Source organism: Hyla sarda, chromosome 8, assembly GCF_029499605.1.
Source record: "Hyla sarda isolate aHylSar1 chromosome 8, aHylSar1.hap1, whole genome shotgun sequence".
Classification (NCBI taxonomy): Eukaryota; Metazoa; Chordata; class Amphibia; order Anura; family Hylidae; genus Hyla; species Hyla sarda.
The window spans coordinates 133,863,300-133,884,891 of NC_079196.1; positions in this window are offsets into that span (position 1 = coordinate 133,863,300).

Genomic DNA, 21,592 nt, shown 5'->3' on the forward strand with positions numbered 1-21,592 from the left:
CAAATGCACATTCCAAAAGCCCAATCGCGATCCTTCTCTTCTCGCCCTGCCATGCACCTGTAAAGCACTTTACTTCATATATGGGATATTTTTGTACTCAGGAGAAATTGTATTTCAAATTTTGTGGGGCATTTCTCATTTTACCCCTTGTGAAAATGAAAAATTTGGGGCTACACCAACATATTAGTGTAAAAAATTTTATTTTTATTTTTTACGGCCTTCTGTTCCACAAATAGCCCAATGTTGCTACTTCCCTTCTAGCCACATATTGGGTATTTTCACACTCAGGAGAACTTAGAGTACACTTTTTGGGAGCTTTTTCTCAGTTTACCCCTTGTGAAGATGAAAAATTAGGGGTTACACCAGCATTTTTTTTTCTTTTTTATGACCCACTGTTACAAACACCTGTGGGTTGTAAATTCTCACTGTACTCCTTGTTATTTTATTTGAGAGGTGTAGTTTCCAAATTGGTGGCACATATCGAGGGTTTCCATTGTTCTGGCACCATGAGGGCAATGTAAACGCAACATGGCCCCTGACTTTAATTCCAGCCAAATCCTTTATTCAAATGCTCCTTTTCCTCCAAGCCCTGTTGTGCACCCTCAGAGCACTTAACATCCACATATTGGGTATTTTCATACATGGGAGAAATTGGGTTTCAAAGTTTGTGGGGCCTTTTCTCTGTTTACCCCTTGTGAAAATGAAAAATTTGGGGTTACACCAGCACTTTAGTGTAAAAATTTGATTTTTTTTCATCTTTACAGCCCACTGTTCTAAAATGCTCCTGTGTGATAAACACTCACTACACCCCTTATTACATTCCTTGAAGGGTGTAGTTTCCAAAATGGAGTCACATGTGGGGGTCTTGGCACCATGGGGGTTTTGTAAATGTGTCATGGTTCCCAAAAATTATTCCAGCCAAATGTCGCTGCTTTCCTTTTGAGCCCTGCCGTGCACCAGCAGAACACTTTATGTCCATGTATGAGGTATTTCCATACTCGGGAGAAATTGGGTTACAAGTTTTCGTGAATTTTTTTTTTCCACAACCCCATGTACCAAAATGGTGTCAAAAACCTATGGGGTATAAAAGCTTGCTGCACCCCTTGTTACATTCTTTAAGGGGTGTCATTTCCAAAATGGGATAATTTTGGGGGGATTTCTCATGTTTTAGCACCTCAACACCTCTGCAAACATGAAATGGAGGTACATTTTGGGGGATTTTTAACATTAATTCAAATCCACTTCAAAACTGAGTTGGGCTCTGAAAAATTCAGATTTTGAAATTTTCATGAAAAATTGGAAAACTGTTGCCAAACTTTGAAGTCGTCTAGTGTCTTCAAAAGCTAAAAACATGTCCCCTTTATGATGCCAACATAAAGTAGACATATTGGCCCAGATTTATCAAACTGTGTGAGAGAAAAAGTGGTGTGATTTTCCCACAGCAACCAATCAGAGCCCAATTTTTACTTCACCAGAGCTCGTTAACTGAGCTGTGATTTGTTGCTGTAGGAAAATCACTCAATTTTTTCTCTCACACAGTTTGATGAATCTCCTCAATTGTGTATATGAATCAATTTGTTTAAAATCTGAGAATTAAAATTTTAGAAAAATGTTTCCATTTTTTTAATGAAATTTTTCATGAATTTTTCATGAATACATTTTGGTATTAATGAATAAAGTGACACGGGTCAGATTTGTCCTTAAGGGATTAAACTCATCTGTATCCTTGCATAGGTATAAATGCAGATATGGTAAAAACTGGGCACAATGTAATCTCTCTCTCTCTCTCTCTGCACTCATCACTTTCTTTACAGAGACCCACACACCACACATTATTAAAACTTTTAAAACCAAACATTTCTATAAAAAAAAAAAAAAAAACAGGAACGGGCTGGTATTACTGTGCTCTGAATTTCTTGTGCAAGTACTAACCAAAGATGGCCAGCATCCATATAGGCACAAACCAGAGCTGAAAGGCCATATGGAAACACAATAAAAAAGAGCAGGAAAAGAGCCCCAAACAAAGAAAATTCAAACCAGTGGGAAAAGTGCCCTGAACAAAGAGAATGCACCACTTTAGTGGGTTTGTGCAAGCATCAAAGGCGTACCTAGTGCCCCAGGCACTCCTGGCAAAAAAAAAGACACCATGGAATTCTGCCATTGGATTTACCAGGCTTTTTATCTGCACCCGACATGGGTTGAGAGGGAACAAATAATGCAAACTTGGCAAATCAAATGCAAGGTTTTCTTTGGCATTAAAAAAAGTTCACGCCTAGCTGATCTAGTGGCCCGTGAGGAATTTTTAAGGCCCTATACTGTCTGGGACCCCAATGCTGTCTATTACCTGTTCCCATCTTGTACCATATCATTTTTTTTTTCATAGCTGGTAACCGCTAGTTGCTGTGTCTACAGCATCACATGATGAACAAGCAACTTGTTCATAGGTTGACAATGGAAGAAAGGTGGCAAAAATGGCACTCATCTAGGCCAGAGGAAGCGGGAGACCGTAAAACGGCTTTGTTGCCTTTCACACACCCAGTTTTGTTGCCTTCAACTGTCCTTGCCGTAGGCCAACTGTTTTTTTATCTATGGAAATAAAGACTCAGTGATTTCATTAGGTGAGTGCAATGTTTGCCAACTTTCTTCATTGTCATTGATTAATTCATACTAGTTATATTGGCATTGTGCACCTCCTTGGTTTTTGCATGGATTTCAACCTCATTTGAGTATTTCTTTAATGTATGGCAGCATCCTTTGGCCTGCAGTGGTAGCACCCTGCCTGTCCTCTTTGTGCCTTGTTTGTTCATAAGTTGATCGCTGGGTTTTCACAGGTAAAACAAAAAAAAACCTCCTTTGTTGGCTGCACATTTTCCTTTGTAATAGGGTGCAATAAATGAGAGAAGTTAAGGGTTGCACAAACAATCTATGGTTCATGCAGCCCTGAATGCTGAGCTATGTAATAGGCTCAGAAAACAAGGGCCAATCTAGAAGATTGTTGTTTATGTCTTGCAGTAGTCAGACAGTGTAATACAACTCTTAATGATCAGTACCCCTGTGTGTGCATCCACTTCCTATCAAGACCCTCCCTGCAGTGAGATCCACCATTTAGATTTGTTTAGTACACATTTGTTTTTACAAGTAGCATGAAGGAAGACAAGCGCACTCACCAGGTATGTTGCTTGATCTGTATGCTTTATTGTAGAATCACGGCATCAGGAATGGAGAATCGCCCAAGAATAGCTCCCACACATGTCATCTCCCTGCACATTTGACTCTGTTCCTGATGCCGATAGAGATCAAGCAACATACCTGGTGAGTGCGCTTGTCTTCTTTTATGCTACTTGTGAATATCGCTTTGTCCTTCTGCCAAGCTTGCACCACCGGAGTTGCCGATACACAGAGAGGCTGCTTTTTGTCATAAGAAGGTATCCATATAAGGTCTTAGACGGTGCGGCAGTGCTGAGTTCCCTTTCTATTGAAACTTGCACATTTGTTTCTTGTTCGCTGCTATGTTACAACCTGTAGGTATACTGTAACTTCCCTTTAGCTGTGTAAAACTGCCCTCCCCCTTGCTGTCTCCTATTGGCCTTTGATCTTTTACTGGTTTGCTTGAACCAAAACGGTTAAGTTCAGTGAGCCGAGGTAAAGGCTCTGCTCACTTAAAGGGGTACTCCACTGGAAAAAAAAAATCTTTTAAATCAACTGGTGCCAGAAAGTTAAACAGATTTGTAAATTACTTCTATAAAAAAAATCCTAATCCTTCAAGTACTTATCAGCTTCTTTATGCTCCACAAGGAGTTATTTTCTTTTTGAATTTCCTTTCTGCCTGACCACAGTGCTCTCTGCTGACACCTCTGTGCATGTCAGGAACTGTCCAGAGCAAGAGAGGTTTGCTATTGGAATTTGTTTCTACTCAAATTGACAGAGGTGTCAACAGAGAGCACTATGAAAAGAATTTCATGTGGAGCATACAGCAACTGATAAGTATTGGAAGGATTGGGATTTTTTAATAGAAGTAATTTACAAATCTTTGAAAATTTCTGGCACCAGTTGATTTAAAAGAAATCAATGGCCCCGACATACGATAATTTCAACATGCAATAGCCTCTCAGAGGCCATTGCATGTTGAAGGCAGCATCAACATACGATGCTTTTGTATGTCGGGGCCATCGCATAAACGGCTATCCAGCAGCGCCAAATGCTTCAGCTGCCGCCGGATAGCCGTTTACGGTGCCCCGTGTGCTCTGTTGATGGTCTCTTACCTGTCCTTGGGGCTCCGGAGGTCCTCTTTGGGATTCCCTGCATCGCCGGCGCTCTCCATCGTCGTCATCACGTCACCGCGCACGCCGTCCCGTCATCCAATAGGAGCAGCGTGCGTAGTGACGTGGTGGCGGGGAAGCAGAGACGTCCGCAGCGTGGGGGACACCACGGGGATGCGGCAACAGCGATGGAGGGTGACATCCAGGGCAGCGGTGACGAGCGGTGGGGACAGGTGAGTACAACATCCTATACTTTACATTGCACGGATCCCTGAACATACGATGGTTTCAACAAACGATGGTTCATTTGAAACTGATTACCATCGTATGTTGAGGGACCACTGTATGTACAGACAAATACACCATTACCTGTCTATCATTGATAAGGGGTCCTGGAGGAGAAGGAGTAGCACCTGACACATGAAAAATAAAGCAAAATCATAACTGTGAGTCATGGGCACTCATATTTTACACGTTAAAACAGTGCTGCAGCATGAGATTTTATTAGATATACTTTATAAACATATTATCAAACAATAAACTGTTTCATTGTTAATATTAGTAAGTAATATGGAGGTTTCTTGTTTTAAGAAAATTGACTTCTAGAAATTATACAAACCACAAAAAACATTTGATGTCCTTCATTATAATTGCTTTTAACTTAATAATTTACGGTATGTTTGGAAACAGCTAAAACTGACAGATTCCAGGGGCAAAGTTTGAAGCTTATGCAGTTGTATATGTTATGCCTCCTCTGATCTATGTATTATGTTGCTTATATTGGCTTATTATATTGGCTTCATAAAGAAGATAACAGCAGATTGTTTTTCCCATGCCATAGTAAAAGACTTGTGAATTACTTAGGTTAAATCTGAATAGTGGAACCATTATACCGTAATTCAATTTATTTATGAGAATAAAAAAATATATTATACATTTCATTTCAGTTTGTCAATGTTATTTTACTTTTAAATATATGTAATAGCAAAGAGTTGTAAAGTATAGTAAAGTAGTGCAAAATCAAAGTGTATATCAGTGTGTGTTGTGTGAATTCTTAAATAATGTGAAGCATTTGCATTATAAATTAATATCCTAGTGGATGATTATGTAAAATAAAGTGTTATGAATATTCCCGTGTATAAAGTTTCTTTTTTCTAGCTAGACACTAGATTAGTGATTCCCAACCAGGGTGCCCTGGCACCCCATGGTGCTGACAGGGCTCCTGAGTGAGAGAGCTCCATGCGCACTTGAGGCCTAAATTAGTGATTTGCATAGGGGCGAACCAGGATGCAAGCATGGCGTTTTCCTCCTCCACCAAATATACCTTATGACAGTGTTTCCCAATAAGGGTTTATCCTGCTGTTGCAAACTCCCAGCATGCCTGGACAGTCAATGGCTGTCCGGCAATGCTGGGAGTTGTTGTTTAGCAATAGCTGGAGGCTTTGTTTTGGAAACAGTGCCGTACGGGACATTTTCAATATTTATGGGGGAGGGTAACTGTGTGTGTGTATATGTAGTGTTTTACTCTTTATTTTGTGAAGTGTAATGTAGTGTTTTTAGGGTACATGCACATGGTGAAATGAGTAAAATGAGTTTCCCGCTGGGAAAATTTGCCACAGCTGAAACTCGTAGCGGGAGACTCACTGTAAACTCTTTTTTTTTTTCTTTTGGGGGAGGGGGGGGGGGGGGGGACCATGCATGCTAGGAGTTGTAGTTTTGCCAAAGCTGGAGGCACACTGGTGGGGAAGCACTTAGTTAGGTATAGCAGACCAACTCAGTATTTTCCTAACAGTGTGCCTCCAGCTGTTGCAAAACTACAACTCCCAGCATTCACGGTCTGTCAGTGCATGCTGCGAGTTGTAGTTTTGCAACTGATGAAGGCACACAGGTGGGGAAACACTGAGTTAGGTAACAGACCCTAACTCAGTGTTTCCCAACCAGTGTGACTCCAGCTGTTGCAAAACTACAACTCCCAGCATGCACTGACAGCCAAAGGGCATGCTGGGAGTTGTTGGTATGCAACAGCTGGAGGCACACCACTACAACTCCCAGCTTGCCCTTTAGTTGTCCGTGCATGCTGGGAGTTGTAGTTATGCAACAGCAGGAGGCACAGCCCTCACATTCTGTTCTGATAATGTCCTGGGGTCCTGATCCCGCATTGCCAGGGATCAGGGGCCCCCACTGCTGTTGTACACTGCTGGCACCTGCTCTCTCACTTCGTACCAGGTGGCGGAGGGGTGCCGTTAATGACACGACCCAGCAGGAGCCCTGATTGATCGGCCGGTCCCTACCGACTGATCAGGGCGTTGGGGAGACAGCTGCAATCACCGTTATTTTCCAGGTCAACGGACGGATGTCTCAGGGACCACCTAGGCATTGTCACGGGATTGTCAGCAGGCATCCCATTCTGATCAGCACCCAGTGCGCTGCGGAGACCGGAAAACCAGAGGGCATACGCCCTTTGTCCTAGAGGAAGAAATTCCAATAATGACCCTTAAAAACAACAAAGCCCCAGGACCTGATGGTTATACATCTGAATATGACAAGCGCTTGACCAGAACCAGGTAGGATTCATGTCAGACAAGCAATCCTATGATGGCACAAGAAAGTTCACGAATTTGATGATCAAAATAGAAAAAGAAAAAACACCTTCTCAGTTTCTTACACTAAAATGCAGGGAAGGTGTTTGACTCTCTGAGGCAACTATTAGAGCAATATTTGCTCTCAGCCCATCAGCTAAAGTATACATTAATGGAATTCTCTTCGGATAGCTTTTCCATCACGAATGGCACAAGGTAGGGATGCCCTCTCTTGCCTTTGTTTTTCACAATGGTAGTTGAACCGTTAGCAATTACCATAAGAAAGTCTAAAGCGATGAAAGGAATATATACTTGAGACCAGAAGAAGCATAAACCCCTTAAGGACTCAGGTTTTTTCCGTTTTTGCACTTTCGTTTTTTCCTCCTTACCTTTTAAAAATCATAACCCTTCCAATTTTCCACCTAAAAATCCATATTATGGCTTATTTTTTGCATCGCCAATTCTACTTTGCAGTGACATTAGTCATTTTACCCAAAAATGCACGGCGAAATGGAAAAAAAATCATTGTGCGACAAAATCGAAAAAAAACCTGCCATTTTGTAACTTTTGGGGTCTTCCGTTTCTACGCAGTGCATATTTCGGTAAAAATTACACCTTATCATTATTCTGTAGGTCCATACGGTTAAAATGATACCCTACTTATGTAGGTTTGATTTTGTCGCACTTCTGGAAAAAATCATAACTACATGCAGGAAAATTTATACGTTTAAAAATGTCATCTTCTGACCCCTATAACTTTTTTATTTTTCCATGTACAGGGCGGTATGAGGACTCATTTTTTGCGACGTGATCTGAAGTTTTTATTGGTATGATTTTTGTTTTGATCGGACTTTTTGATCACTTTTTATTCATTTTTTAATGGTATAAAAAGTGACCAAAATACGCTTTTTTGGACTTTGGAATTTTTTTGCACGTACGCCATTGACCGTGCGGTTTAATTAATGATATATTTTTATAGTTCGGACATTTACGCACGCGGCGATACCACATATGTTTATTTATATTTTTTTTACACTGTTTTATTTTTTTTATGGGAAAAGGGGGGTGATTCAAACTTTTATTAGGGAAGGGGTTAAATGACCTTTATTAACACTTTTTTTTAACATTTTTTTTGCAGTGTTATAGGTCCCATAGGGACCTATAACACTGCACAGACTGATCTCCTGTGCTGATCACTGGCGTGTATTAACACGCCTGTGATCAGCACTATCGGCGCTTGACTGCTCCTGCCTTGGATCTCAGACACGGAGCAGTCATTCGTTGATCTGACACCGAGGAGGCAGGTAAGGGCCCTCCCGGTGTCCGATAAGCTGTTCGGGACGCCGCGATTTCACTGCGGCGGTCCTGAAGAGCCCGACTGAGCAGCCGAGTCACTTTCAGTTTCACTTTAGAAGCGGCGGTCAGCTTTGACCGCCGCTTCTAAAGGGTTAATACCGCACATCGCCGCGATGTGTGGTATTAGCCGCGGGTCCCGGCCGTTGATGAGCGCCGGGACCGCCGCGATATGATGCAGGATCGCGGCGCGATCCTGCTTCATATCGCGGGAGCCGGCGCAGGACGTAAATATACGTCCTGCGTCGTTAAGGGGTTAAAGGAGTACTCCGATGCTAGTTTTTTTTTATGGTAAACTAACCCTAAAGCAAAGTTATATAACATTGTAAATTACTTACCTTATCCATATCGCTCTTTTCCTGGTCTTCTCCCGCATTTCTCCTTCTAGCGCTCCTTCGACCGCTGTTTCTTCTGCACCGCCGCCATCTTAGCCCGGTGACTCATCGCTCCCATGAGTCACTGCGGGCTGTGCGGGCCTCCCAGCCCAGAGTCGGCTTCTCCCCCAAAGTTAATTTATTCTGTGCATGCGCAGTACTACGCAAATAGCGTAGGGCTAACACTAGGCTCCTATCGCTGCCTACGTTAGCCCTACACTATTTGCGTAGTGCTGCGCCTGCGCAGTACTACGTTAGCAGCGCGCAACCCCGCTAGCAGGGATGGTAGTGATGGGAGGCATTCTTGTGACACCGCTAGTGCAGTGTTTCCCAACCAGGGTGCCTCCAGCTGTTGCAAAACTACAACTCCCAGCATGCCATGCTGGGAGTTGTAGTTTTGCAACAGCTGGAGGCACCCTAGTTGGGAAACACTGCGCTAGTGGGCACATGGAAGGAGGGAAGGAACTTTATTATAATTTATTATAATTTCCTGCGGGGGGGGAGAGGAGGGGGAGAGAGCAGCAGCTAACAGGAAGCTGGCGCAGGAAGTCATGGGAAATGTAGTCTTTATGACATGGCTGCTTACTGCTACAGGTGGCAATTACAAGAGAATGGCTGGGCCAAATTTGACAAATGAGGTATCATTGGAAAGGTCTTTGAAAGAGCTATCAGATGAGGTAAACGTTTTTTCTAAGTACCAGCGCTCCAGAGTACTCCTTTAAGACATTTTTTGATAAATACGATTTTAGTTGTATTTCCCAAACAAACATAGAGACAAAAACTTCTTGCAAAGACTATTAGTGACCATTCTTTTATAAAAGGCATTCCATTGTTTGAAAAAACAAAATTAGGATTATTTGTAGGCAACATTATTTTAACACTCACAGATCCCCTGAACTCTTTACGTGCCATCCATTCTTTCCTAAATGAATTTGGCAATCTATCTTATTATAAAGTAAATGAAGCCAAGTAAAACATAATAGGTAGAGATGAGCGAATCGAAGCTGACGAACCTGCATTCGTTACGAATTTTATTAAATATTCGATTTGCAACGAATGCGAATATCGCCGCGATTCTATCACGAGAATCGTTTCATTAAATTCCATTTTACAGCGTTCCCGGCTAAAGGAGACCTAAAATGGCGGATCCACATGTGAGTACATGGGGCAGGGGATTATGGGAGGGCGGGAAAGTACGGCGGGAAGGGAGGTAGGCGAGATGACCCTGATTCATATGCGAGATGCAGCCTATCAGCATTCATTGACCCCTGTGATGTCACAGCCCTATATAATCAGCAGCCATGTTGCCTCTCTTCATTTCATCCATGCACTCAGAGAGAGAAGACGGGCTGCATGTCTGTGTGTGAATTGCTTATAGCACAGCGTACCACTGGCAACTGCTAGTCACATTAGCATTGTGGACAGACAGAAGTGCAGTGCTATGGTGTTCTCACTGAGAAGGATCTTACGATATATTCCTACATATATTCCTATTCACGTTATTGAGCATTTCATCAGAGAGGGGAAGATACATTTTCGTTGCCTAATACATGTCAACAAGCTGCCTGAACTTTATGAACCATCTTATCACCTTATTTTTCAGCGCAATTCTGTGCTTTTTTTTGCTCCAGAAATCATCTGCTGCATAGAATTGTGTGTAGACTGTATAAAAAACCAGTGCACACCATTCTTAACACTCTGTGACAATGTGCAATGTGCAATTTAGGGTTTAATCCCTGTTTTTTTTTTGTGGTGCTGCACTGTTGTGTCCTGCTCCTGTTCACAAATAAATTTTTTCAGCGGACTGTAGTGCATTTGTCTGCCCTCATATGTGCATACCACATACCTACATCAAAGCAGTCTACTATTTTGTATCTGTAACACGTCTAGATACAGGGAAAGTCCTGGCAAAAGTAATCACCTGCTTACAAAAATACTGAGTTTTTCTGCATATTGTTGCGCATTTTATTGCCCTCATCAGTGCATACCACATACATATATCCAAGAAGTGTACCATTTTGTCCCTGTTAATCTGTCAAGGGCTTATATACTGTGAAAGTCCAAAGAATAGTACTCACCGGCTGGTGTTTTACAAAAATACAGAGTTTTTCTGCATATTGTTGCACATTTTTCTGCCCTCATCAGTGCATACCGCATACGTACATCCAAGTAGTGTACCATTTTGTACCTGTTAATCTGTCAAGGGCCGGCATACGGTGAAAGTCCAAACAATAGTACTCACTGGCTGGTGTTTTACAAAAATTACAGAGTTTTTCTGCATATTGTTGTGCATTTTACTGCCCTCATCAGTGCATACCACATACGTACATCCAAGTAGTATACCATTTTGTACCTGTTAATCAGTCAAGGGCCTGCATACTGTGAAAGTCCAAGCAATAGTACTCACTGGCTGGTGTTTTACAAAAATGACAGAGTTTTTCTGCGTATTGTTGCGCATTTTTCTGCCCTCATCAGTGCATACCGCATACGTACATCTAATTAGTTTACCATTTTGTAGCTGTTAATCTGTCAAGGGCCTACATACTGTGAAAGGACAGCCAAAAGTAATCAACTGCTGCTGTTCTAGACAAATACTGTTTAAAGAGTAGTGAAACGTATTGTAATACTCTCATATACGCACTAAATATGTCAGGCAGAGAATTGCCAGGACATGCACAGATGAGTGGCAGAGGCCTAAATACTTCTGGCAGAGGTGGCAGCAGACTAGGGGCGAGTGGCAGCAGGAGTCGCAGCAAGAGGCCTGAGCTTCCATTATCAGCCAGTGGTCGTGTCTCGACCAGCAACCCATCTGCCATCGTCGATTGGTTAACACACTCATCCACTTCATCGCAAGTGACATCTGACACCCCCAGTCAACAGTCGGTGGGTTCCTCAGACACAACCCTCAGTTGGCATGGCCCAGGAGCAGTCCCTGTCCTCCCATTGCCTTTGTCCTATGCTGTTCCCTCTCCTAGAGAAGTATCTTATGCGGTGGGTTCAGCTCCACTATTCACTGAGGATGATCTAATAGAGGACAGTCAGCAGCTACTGCCCAGCCAAGAAGGGGAGGAGACATGCGCTGCTTGCTCTGCTAGGCGGCCAAGTAATGGTGCAGAGAGTGACCTGGGAGGCGGTGTTGCAGGAGTTCAGGGTCCTGTTGGGGAACCTGAGGAGGAAATTAGATCGCAATTGGGAGCCAGGTGCAGAAGGGGCTTCATCATCATCTTCATCAGGAGAAGAGAGTTGCAGGTTGCCCATGAGGCGGTTGCATGGTTGGCAGTCAGCATGGTGGCAGGAGTGGAAATTCTGGAGCCAAATGTGCCTGGGGAGACCACCTGCTTCACGGCAGCCTACCTTTCCGGGAGGTAGTGGAACAGGGGTTCTTGGAGATGCCGCCAGTAGCAGTCAATTAGTGCGGACTGTAGGTGTGAAAATCAGCTACTCGGCGGTGTGGCAGTTTTTCATCAGGCATCCGGAGGAGGTTCACGTAGCCACATGCAAGATATGTCAGCAGAAGGTGAAGCGTGGCCAGGGTCCCAATGTCGGCACCATGGCCCTGCGTCAACACATGCTTTGCCACCATAAAGCCTCCTGGGAGAACCATGGCTCCGATGTAGTGGTCCAGCCTGCTGCATCACCCAGTGGCCATCCGCTCCCCCCCTTCATCCAGCCAAGGCTCCACCACCTCAGCCGAAGGGAGCTGTGTGTCAAACCCTCCTTCTGTCGCTCCAGATGCTCCCGCTTCTTCCGCTTTTAATCAGCCATTCCGCCAACAAGCCATCGGCGAAGCCATGTCCAAGAGACAACAGTATGCGCCCACTCATCCAATGGCGCAGAAGTTGAATGTGCTCCTGTCTCAGTTGCTGGTGCTGCAGTCACTCCCTTTTCAAGTGGTGGACTCTACACCTTTCAGAGAATTGATGGCTTGTGCTGAGCCGAGGTGGAGAGTCCCAAGCCGTCATTTCTTTGCGAAGAAGGTAGTACCAGCCCTGCATAAGTTTGTACAAGAGAAGAGAGTCCTTGAGCCTGTCGGTGTGTTCAAAAGTGCAGGACAGCGCCGACATGCGGAGCTGTAACTACGGGCAGGGACAATACTTGTCTTTTACGGCCTACTGGGTAAATGTGGTTCCAGCACAGCCACAACAGCAACTTGGACAGGTCACACCTCTTCCTTCTCCACGCTCTCGCTCTCGCTGTCCTGTGACAGTGTGCGACTCCGCCTCCTCATCCTCCACCATCTCCTCGGCCTCCACTGCACGTCCAAATCTCAGTGGCCCTTCATCGTACCATATGTGTAGGGCACGGCGGTGTCACGCTGTTCTTCACATGGTTTGCCTTGGGGAACAGAGTCAAACAGGGGTGGAAATGCTAAAATTCATTCGTCAAGAAATCAGAGTATGGCTTACTCCACGAAATCTGGAAATGGGAACCATGGTGACTGACAACGAGAAGAACATTGTATTTGCGCTGCAACAAGGAAGTGTGAAACATGCACCCTGCATGGCACACGTGTTGAATCTGGTTGTCAAGCACTTCCTGAAGTCTTCACCCCATTTGCAAAACATCCTGACAATGGCAAGCAAACTGTGCATGCACTTCAGCCACTCGTACAACGCAAAGCACACCCTCCTTGAACTGCAGCGTCAGAACGGTATCCCACAACATAGTCTTATTTGTGATGTTGCCACACGTTGGAATTCCACCCTCCATATGTTGGACAGACTATATGAACAAAGAAAAGCCATCACCTATTTCTTGATGATCCAAGCAAATAGGAGTACTCCTCTATATAACTTCAATGTGAACCAGTGGCAGCTCATATGTGACACCTGCCGTTTGATGTGGCCCTTTTAGGAAGCCACATTATTTGTAAGTCACCTGGAATACGGCATGAATGACGTAATTCCACTCCTACATTTCCAACAACAAATGATTGATGATGGCTGGAGATGTTGCGCCTACACCTCAAGGCAACAAGACTCTGTGGGGGCTAAACTGGAGGAGGTGGATGAGGGGCAGAGTGGAGCACAGTTTAGGTTGGATGAGATGGCCGGTGTTTCTAGGCATCGGACAGGAGAGGAGGAGCAGGAGCATCCAGGAGCTAGAGGGTTATGAGGACCCAGACACACCGTGGCAGTACGCAGTGGAGATGGAGGCAGGTAGTCCCTCCGAGTCACTGGCGCAGATGACACGAAATGGTGCAAATGGCATGCTCAGTTGCTTGCATATTGACCCCCGAATTGTCAAAATTCATCAGCGAGATGACTTCTGGCTCGCCACCTTATTGGACCCTCGCTACCGTCCCAGTCCCAGAATGGGGGCCTTTTTTACACCCACTGAGAGGGAGGACAAACTGACCTACTACAGAGAGATCCTACGTAGTCAGTCAGCGACATGGTCCATCCACTCGCAGGTCTGACTCGTGGGGCCCTCTGCGCTCACCTTCCACTGCCATAGCTGCTTGGAAGGGGTGGCAAGAGCAGTACCAGCTCCATCAGCAGCAGCCTGAGTCTACAGTCGTTGATGAGTAGCTTTCTTCACCCGATAGTGAAGCAACTCATCAGCAGCAGGTAGACATGGAGCAGGACCTGAACCAGCAGGTGGGGACATACCTTGACATGGCCATGCCAACAAACCTTGAAGATCTGCTTGACTTCTGGGCAGTCAAACTTGATTTATAGCAGAGTTTGCCCTGGAAAAGCTGTCCTGCCCAGCCAGTAGTGTGCCATCAGAGCAGGTGTTTAGTGCGGCCGGGGCCATAGTCAGCCCAAGGCGAACACGTCTGTCCACGGAAAATGTGGAGAGACTGACCTTTGTGAAGATGAATCAGGGATGGATCAGCCAGGATTTCCAGCAGTTTCAATTTCAACATTGATCAATTTCAACATTGATCTTTAAATGTAAGGGGTTATGAAACCCTCTTGGGTACTGCGAATGCCTGCTCCTGACTCATCCTGTGTCTCTTTCAGGAACTACTTGCCTCACTGATGCTTCAGGCCTTGGGCCTTTAATTTTTGAATGTTTAGCAGTAGTGTTGCTTGCGAATATTCGCAATGCGAATGTTATTTACGAATATCGCATGTTCTCAAATTTGCGAATATTTGCGGATATAGCACTATATATTCGCAATTACGAATATATATATATTTTTTTTCACAGTACACATCACAGTGATCATCCCTCTCTGCTTCCAGCTTGTGTGGTGTGAAGAAGGCTCTGATACTATTGTGTGAGACCGGCGTACGAATTTTCGCATATGCAAATATTTGCATATGCTAATTTTCGCATATGTGAATTTTCGCTTATGCTAATTTTCGCATATGCGAATTTGCGCATATGCAAAAATAAAACGCAAATATTAAGAATATGCAAATTTTGCTAATATATAGCATGAATATTCATCCATATACTCGCGAAATATCGCAAACTCGAATATGGCCTATGCCGCTCAACACTATTTAGCAAATTTCAACGTAAAGGGGTTATGAAACCCTCGGGTGTACTGCTGATGCCTGTGCCTGTGTCTTTCAGGAATTACTTGGCTTACTCATGCTTCTGGGCTTGGGCCTTACATTTTTGGATGGTAGCACTACCTAATTTTAGGGGTTGTGAACTCTTCTTATGTACTCATGCTGCTTCCTGCTCCACTCTGTCAGCACGTTGGTCCTGTGACAGTGTGTGACTCCGCCTCCACATCCTCTACTGTGTCCTAAGCCTCCACTGCCCGGACAAGTCTCAGTGGCCCTTCAGCATACCATGTGTGCTGGGCACGGCGGTGTCACACTGTTCTTCACATGGTTTGCCTTGGCAAAAAGTCTTGGAAACAGTGGCCGGTCAATGCGCCTACATCTCACGGCATATCACCAAACCCCAAGGCCGTAGCCCGGGGTGCAAAACACCTCTGTTTATTCCCCCCCAGAAATATATAAAATATAACTTTTATTGTGCATCTTAAAAAATAATAAACCCAGTAATGGGATATTAAAATTGTAGTGCCAAGTGGGATGGTATAAGTTTGTTCTGAGCAGTTTGCTCTTAGTATCTAGGGTTCTGCAGAAACCCAATATCCCTTACGAGGCACTATATTAAAACACTCAATTGCCGCCTCTACATGTTTCGCCGTCTCCACGGCGTTTTCAAGAGGCAAAGTGTGACAATATCTCACGACCACATGAGCCCTGTGGGGGCTTGTTAGATTTGGTCCTTTGTACTAGACATGTGCAATTCGGTTCGGCACGAATGTCTAATTGACCGAATTTTACAGTTTTGGGGCATTCGGACCGATCCGAATGCACGAAAACATATTTTGAACATTCCCGAATAGCCACGATAATACGAATAGTAGAATAACGAATGCATTCGTTATTTACCGAATGAATGCGGTAAATAACGAATGCATTCGTTATCCGTAAACGACCGTACAGAATTAATTCTAATAACAAATAAATAATAAAAAAGATACAGTGGTGTTAGGTTCGACCCCAAAGGCCGAGACGTCTTCTGTCGGCGGATGCCCAATTTGTGCGTGGAAAGCCTGTATGGGGCTGCAGTCCCCCAACGTTCCTTCCAACACTACCTGCCATTCAAAATCAAACACAAACACAAGTGTTGTCTCTGTAAGCTGAAGGCAGAACTGGCCTAGCCCTCTTTTCAGGAGTATTTTATAGCACACTTTCAATTAGGCATGTGCAGTAAACTCTACATTGTACAAACACAGGAAAACCATAAATCTTTTGCAGAAGAAAGTTAGATACAAAATATACATCGCATAAGCTCAAATATAATGAACCATTGTTTCAAGGACGCATTTGGGATAGAAAAAAGATAAGAGTGTCTGCATTCTTGAAGATAAGGTACCCATCGTCTCTTAGTTCAAAAGTTCAGAAGTTAGTTATGTAGAAAAAAAAACAAGAAAGATAGAATGCAGTCACTTAGACCGAGAATATGAAATGTAATAGAGACTCCATGTTGTCTCCTCTACCCAATTCCATCATTTCCCCCTTTGACATCATCATCTGAAAGAACTGGATCCTCAAGGTCAGGTGTTTAGCAGGTCTTTCCTCAGGTACTATCCCAGACCGTGAGTTGTCTGAGGGAACCAAGTCTTCTTAAATTGGCTCCGTCCCCTGAGTAATGGACCGGCATCCTCACCAGGAAGAGTGTTTCAGGTGTGATGTCAATCTAGAAAAAAACGAAAAAGGAGAAGAGACATGAGAACCAGGAAACAAATGCTGATCATTATTCCGTCTACATCCTGGGAAAACAGCATACAATGTTTATGTTAACCCATTCATTTGAAGTAAACAATACTCAGTATTTACTGATTCTATATTTACAGCGACTTATGCATATAATCAAAAGCTTTATAACTAAATAAGATAAAAGAATAACAACTGCGACTTGTAATATAAAATGTATGGCGCCCCCTATCCATCCTCCAATACCTTTCAATCAGGTGGCTGGGTTCATTATGGAGAAAGTATCTCCCCACCACTTATCTTTATTTTGGTCAATGTCTTTAGTGTACTGTTCCCTTAGTTTTTGTATGTTTTCAAGTTGGTGGTGCATCTGGATGGTACTTGTGGTGTCTATGTAGTGACAACAAGTGGGGCCTATAATCTGACACATTCCCCCTTGAGCAGCTGTGAGGTAATCAAGAACCATTTTGTGCTGATTAGTCACTATCATCAACTGATTTTGTACAGACACAGAGGTGTTAGTGATTTCCAGAATGTCATATATTTGGTCGTCAAGGTAGTCAGTGGCCTCAACTAATTTGTCCCACATTTGCATCATCATGGGATATACACAGAGAGTGCTGAAGAGTTTATTGGCTGTTCCCATCTGAACTACGTGTGGTCTTCCACTTTCTCTTTCTTTGTTGTCTGCTGCTCTCTGGTATAGCATGTGTCTTGGGACTGCTCTCATGTCAACGTCTTTGTTGGGTATCACAAAAGTCGAGGGAGTGAGTCTAGCTATGGTGCATGTACCATTAACCCCTACTGGCAACCACTTGTAGGCCCCCCTTCCACATACCCAATATATGTCTCTTGGGAGTTCCCAATATGAGGAATGTTGATTTAGCAGTTTATTAACTATGTCAATCAGTCTTGAGGCGTTAGTCATGTAGCACCATCCGGGTTTCTGTCCTAATGTACCACAGTAACCTACATCTGGGTTATTACATGTCGGGTCATAGGGCTGGTAATATGAAGCTTCACTACATTTTTGGTGTCCTGTCATGTTATGACACTCTTCTTCAGTACCTTGAGGAAAAAGTGTATTATTCAGCCAGTTTTTGTCATGTAAGTACCACTCTATTTGACTAGGCTTAAATGTATCAGTACTTACAGATGTTCTGCTAAAACTGACCTTTATCCCCTATGTGGGTATTCATTCTAGGTCTAGTATCTGTGTGACTTCATGTGCTACCCAGGAGCCCCCCTTAAAGTTCAGTATATGCTGTGGTCCTTGTCCAAAACTGCTCAGGTTTCCCTGCCACCAGGGTTGCCCAATCCACCCCACTATTGGAATCCCCACTGAAGTGTTCCAATCTTTTGTGTACCGTGTCTTGTTGCTTGCTAATGTGTCGAAGCAATTCCCCTGGAACATCTCATGTGGTGGTACAGGGATAGCCAAATAAGGCATACTCTGGGCAGATGTAGGAGCATGTGTGCATATCCAGCAATCTTTCACTGTGAGATTTTGTGCCAACATTAAGTGGTGGTTCAAGAATTTGTTATCTGGATGCTTTTCTAACTCATCATCTAAGGTTGTGATGTAACATATTAGACAGTTAAACAGAAACCAAAGTGTTGTCATGGTCAGATACCGCCCTCTTGCAGTGTGATGCATGAATCCAGTTGGCTTTTCCTTGCAGCTTGACTAATGTTGCTGTAGTCAAGAGAACTTGATATGTTCCTTCAAATCGGGGCTCAAGGGACTTCCTGGTATGTTTCTTTACATACACGTAGTCTCCAGGCTGTAGTGTGTGAGTTCCTTCAACGCTGTCTCGATCTGGGATGGAAGAAAAGACACTTTTGTGCAGTTTAGTAAGATGTTTCTGCAACTGTATGACATAATCAGTTATACTGTCAGCTTGTAAGGTCAAACAAAGACTGTGGAAAATAGAGTCCTGTTCTTGGCACACATCCAAACAGAATCTCATAGGGAGACAGTCCTGTCCTCCCTGTAGGAGTGTACCTGATAGAAAACAGAGCTAGAGGCAAGCATTCAGGCCATGGTCTGCTTAACTCTTTCATGGCTTTCTGTAGTTTTAACTTAATTGTGCCATTCATCCTCTCCATAGAACCTGAGCTCTGCGGGTGGTAAGGGGTGTGAAAAGCTTGATGTATTCCCAGCATGGTCATTACATTCTGCATTATTTCCCCTGTGAAGTGAGTGCCTCTGTCTGACTCGATGACCTCTGGTAGGCCAAATCTGGGTATTAGTTCTGTTACCAGCTTCTTTTCAGTATTTTTGGCAGTTGCTGTCACCCTGAAAACAGATCTACACACACTAATACATATTCAAAGGTGCCGCTTTTTAGTAGTTGAATGTAATCTATCTGCTGCCTTTGGAAGGGGTAGAGAGGTCTTGGCTGGTGTTTGCAAGGTGTCTTGACAACCTGTCCTGGATTATTTGTTAGATATATGGTGCAGGAGGCACAGTACCGTTTTGCAGCAGTGCTGAACCCTGGAGCCAACCAGTGCTTTCCTACGCTTCTGATCATTGCATTGGCCCCCAGGTGGGTGGGCAGATGAGTCAGGGCTGCTACTGTAGGAAACAAAGAACCAGGTAAGCACAAGAGGTTCCCTTTCCTCCACATCCCATCTCCCTCTTCTGCCCCCATGTTTCTCCATTTTGACTTCTCCTCCTCACCTGTCTTCCTCTGCAGGGTCTTAAGTTGTGCAGTGTTTTTTACTGTGGCCAAGGTCTCTACTTCTACAGGTCTTATGGCTGCCTGTTTGGCTGCTAGATCAGCTTTCTCATTGCCTTTTGCTTCTTTGGTAGCTAGTCTGGTATGTGCGGCTACCTTTATGATGCCTGCCAGTTGAACTTGTGTCAGATTTTCTAACACCTTTTTAATCAAGTCAGCATGTCTTATGGGGGTTTAGCTTTCCAGATGGCCCCAAAATTGTGAGCTAGTCCCCAAGCGTAAGCTGAATCATTAAATATGTTGCCCGTGGAGTCCCGTATGTATTCCAGGGCCTTGTTAAGAGCAACTAATTCAGCTTCCTGTGCTGACATGTGTGGTGGTAGTGGGTTTGCCTCTATGATCTCATGTTCTGTGACTACTGCATACCCAGTATGGTACCTCCCCCTCTCATCCGCATATCTGCTTCCATCCACAAAGAGTTCCTGTTGTGGGTTCTCTATAGGAGTGTCATGTAAGGAGTTCCTCCTCATGTAATCTCCTTACTACTGGGGTGACACACTGTAACAAACCTCCTCCTCATGTAATCTCCTTACTACTGGGGTGACACACTGTAACAAACCCCCTCCTCATGTAATCTCCTTACTACTGGGGTGACACACTGTAACAAACCCCCTCCTCATGTAATCTCCTTACTACTGGGGTGACACATTGTAACAAACCTCCTAATGTAATCTCATTACTACTGGGTGGTAGTATGTGTAAAACTACAACTCTCAGCATACCCAGACATCTATTGGGCCTCTGGGAGTAGTAGTTTTGCTACATCTGGCTCCCAGATTGGGAAAAATTGCCTCAAAAGTTACAGGACAAGGAGGAAAGATGGCGATAAGGAGTTATAGGCACATGATACTTTATGCACCAGGGCATACCTCCTCACCTCCATCTTTACTCCTTCTGTAACTTCTGAGGCAGTGTTCCCCATCCAGAGTGCCTCCCGATTTAGAAAAAAACTACAACTCCCAGCATGCCCAGAAAGCCTTTGGCTGTCTGGGCATGCTTGGAGTTCTAGTTTTGCTATATATAGTGAGGAGGTGGTGACACCAGGTTCAGTGCAGTTTCAGTGAGGTGAGGTGGTGTAACCACCGATGGGCCCAGTGGCGTGGCGCTCCGCTCTTCCTCGGCACGTTTCAAAGCGCCGGCCCGCCTGTTCTTCCTGCTCTTCAGAGCAGTCATTGCAGGCAGCCGTTTGTCTATTTAAAAAAAATATTTTAAAACACAGGAAATATCTATCTATCTATCTATCTATCTATCTATCACTGAGATAAAAGATAGATAGAAGATATATCGATATATATAAGATAGATAGATAGATAGATATGAGATAGATATGAGATAGACAGATATGAGATAGATAGATATGAAATAGATAAATATGAGATAGATAGATAGATAGATATGAGATATGCAAAATACCAGAAATACCCAAAATATGAGATATGCAAAAAAGTAGATATGAGATAGATAGATATGAGATAGATAGATATGAGAGAGATAAGATAGATAGATAGATAGATAGATAGATGTGATATATATATAAGATAGATATGAGATAGATAGATAGACACAGACAGACAGATATGAGAGAAATTGATATGAGAGAGAGATAGGAGATAGATATGAGATAGATAGATAGATAGATAGATAGATAGATAGATAGATAGATAGATATGAGATATATAGATATGAGATATATAGATAGATATGAGATATATAGATAGATAGATATGAGATAGATAGATATGAGACAGATAGATATGAGACAGATAGATAGATATGAGACAGATAGATAGATATGAGCTAGATAGATATGAGATAGATCGATAGATATGAGATAGATATGAGACAGATACATAGATATGAGATAGATAGATAATATACATAGTTACATAGTTACATAGTTAGTACGGTCGAAAAAAGACTTATGTCCATCAAGTTCAACCAGGGAATTAAGGGGTAGGGGTGTGGCGCGATATTGGGTAAGGGATGGGATTTTATATTTCTTCATAAGCGTTAATGTTATTTTGTTCCATGAATGTATCTAATCCTGTTTTAAAGCTGTTAATTGTTCCTGCTGTGACCAGTTTCTGA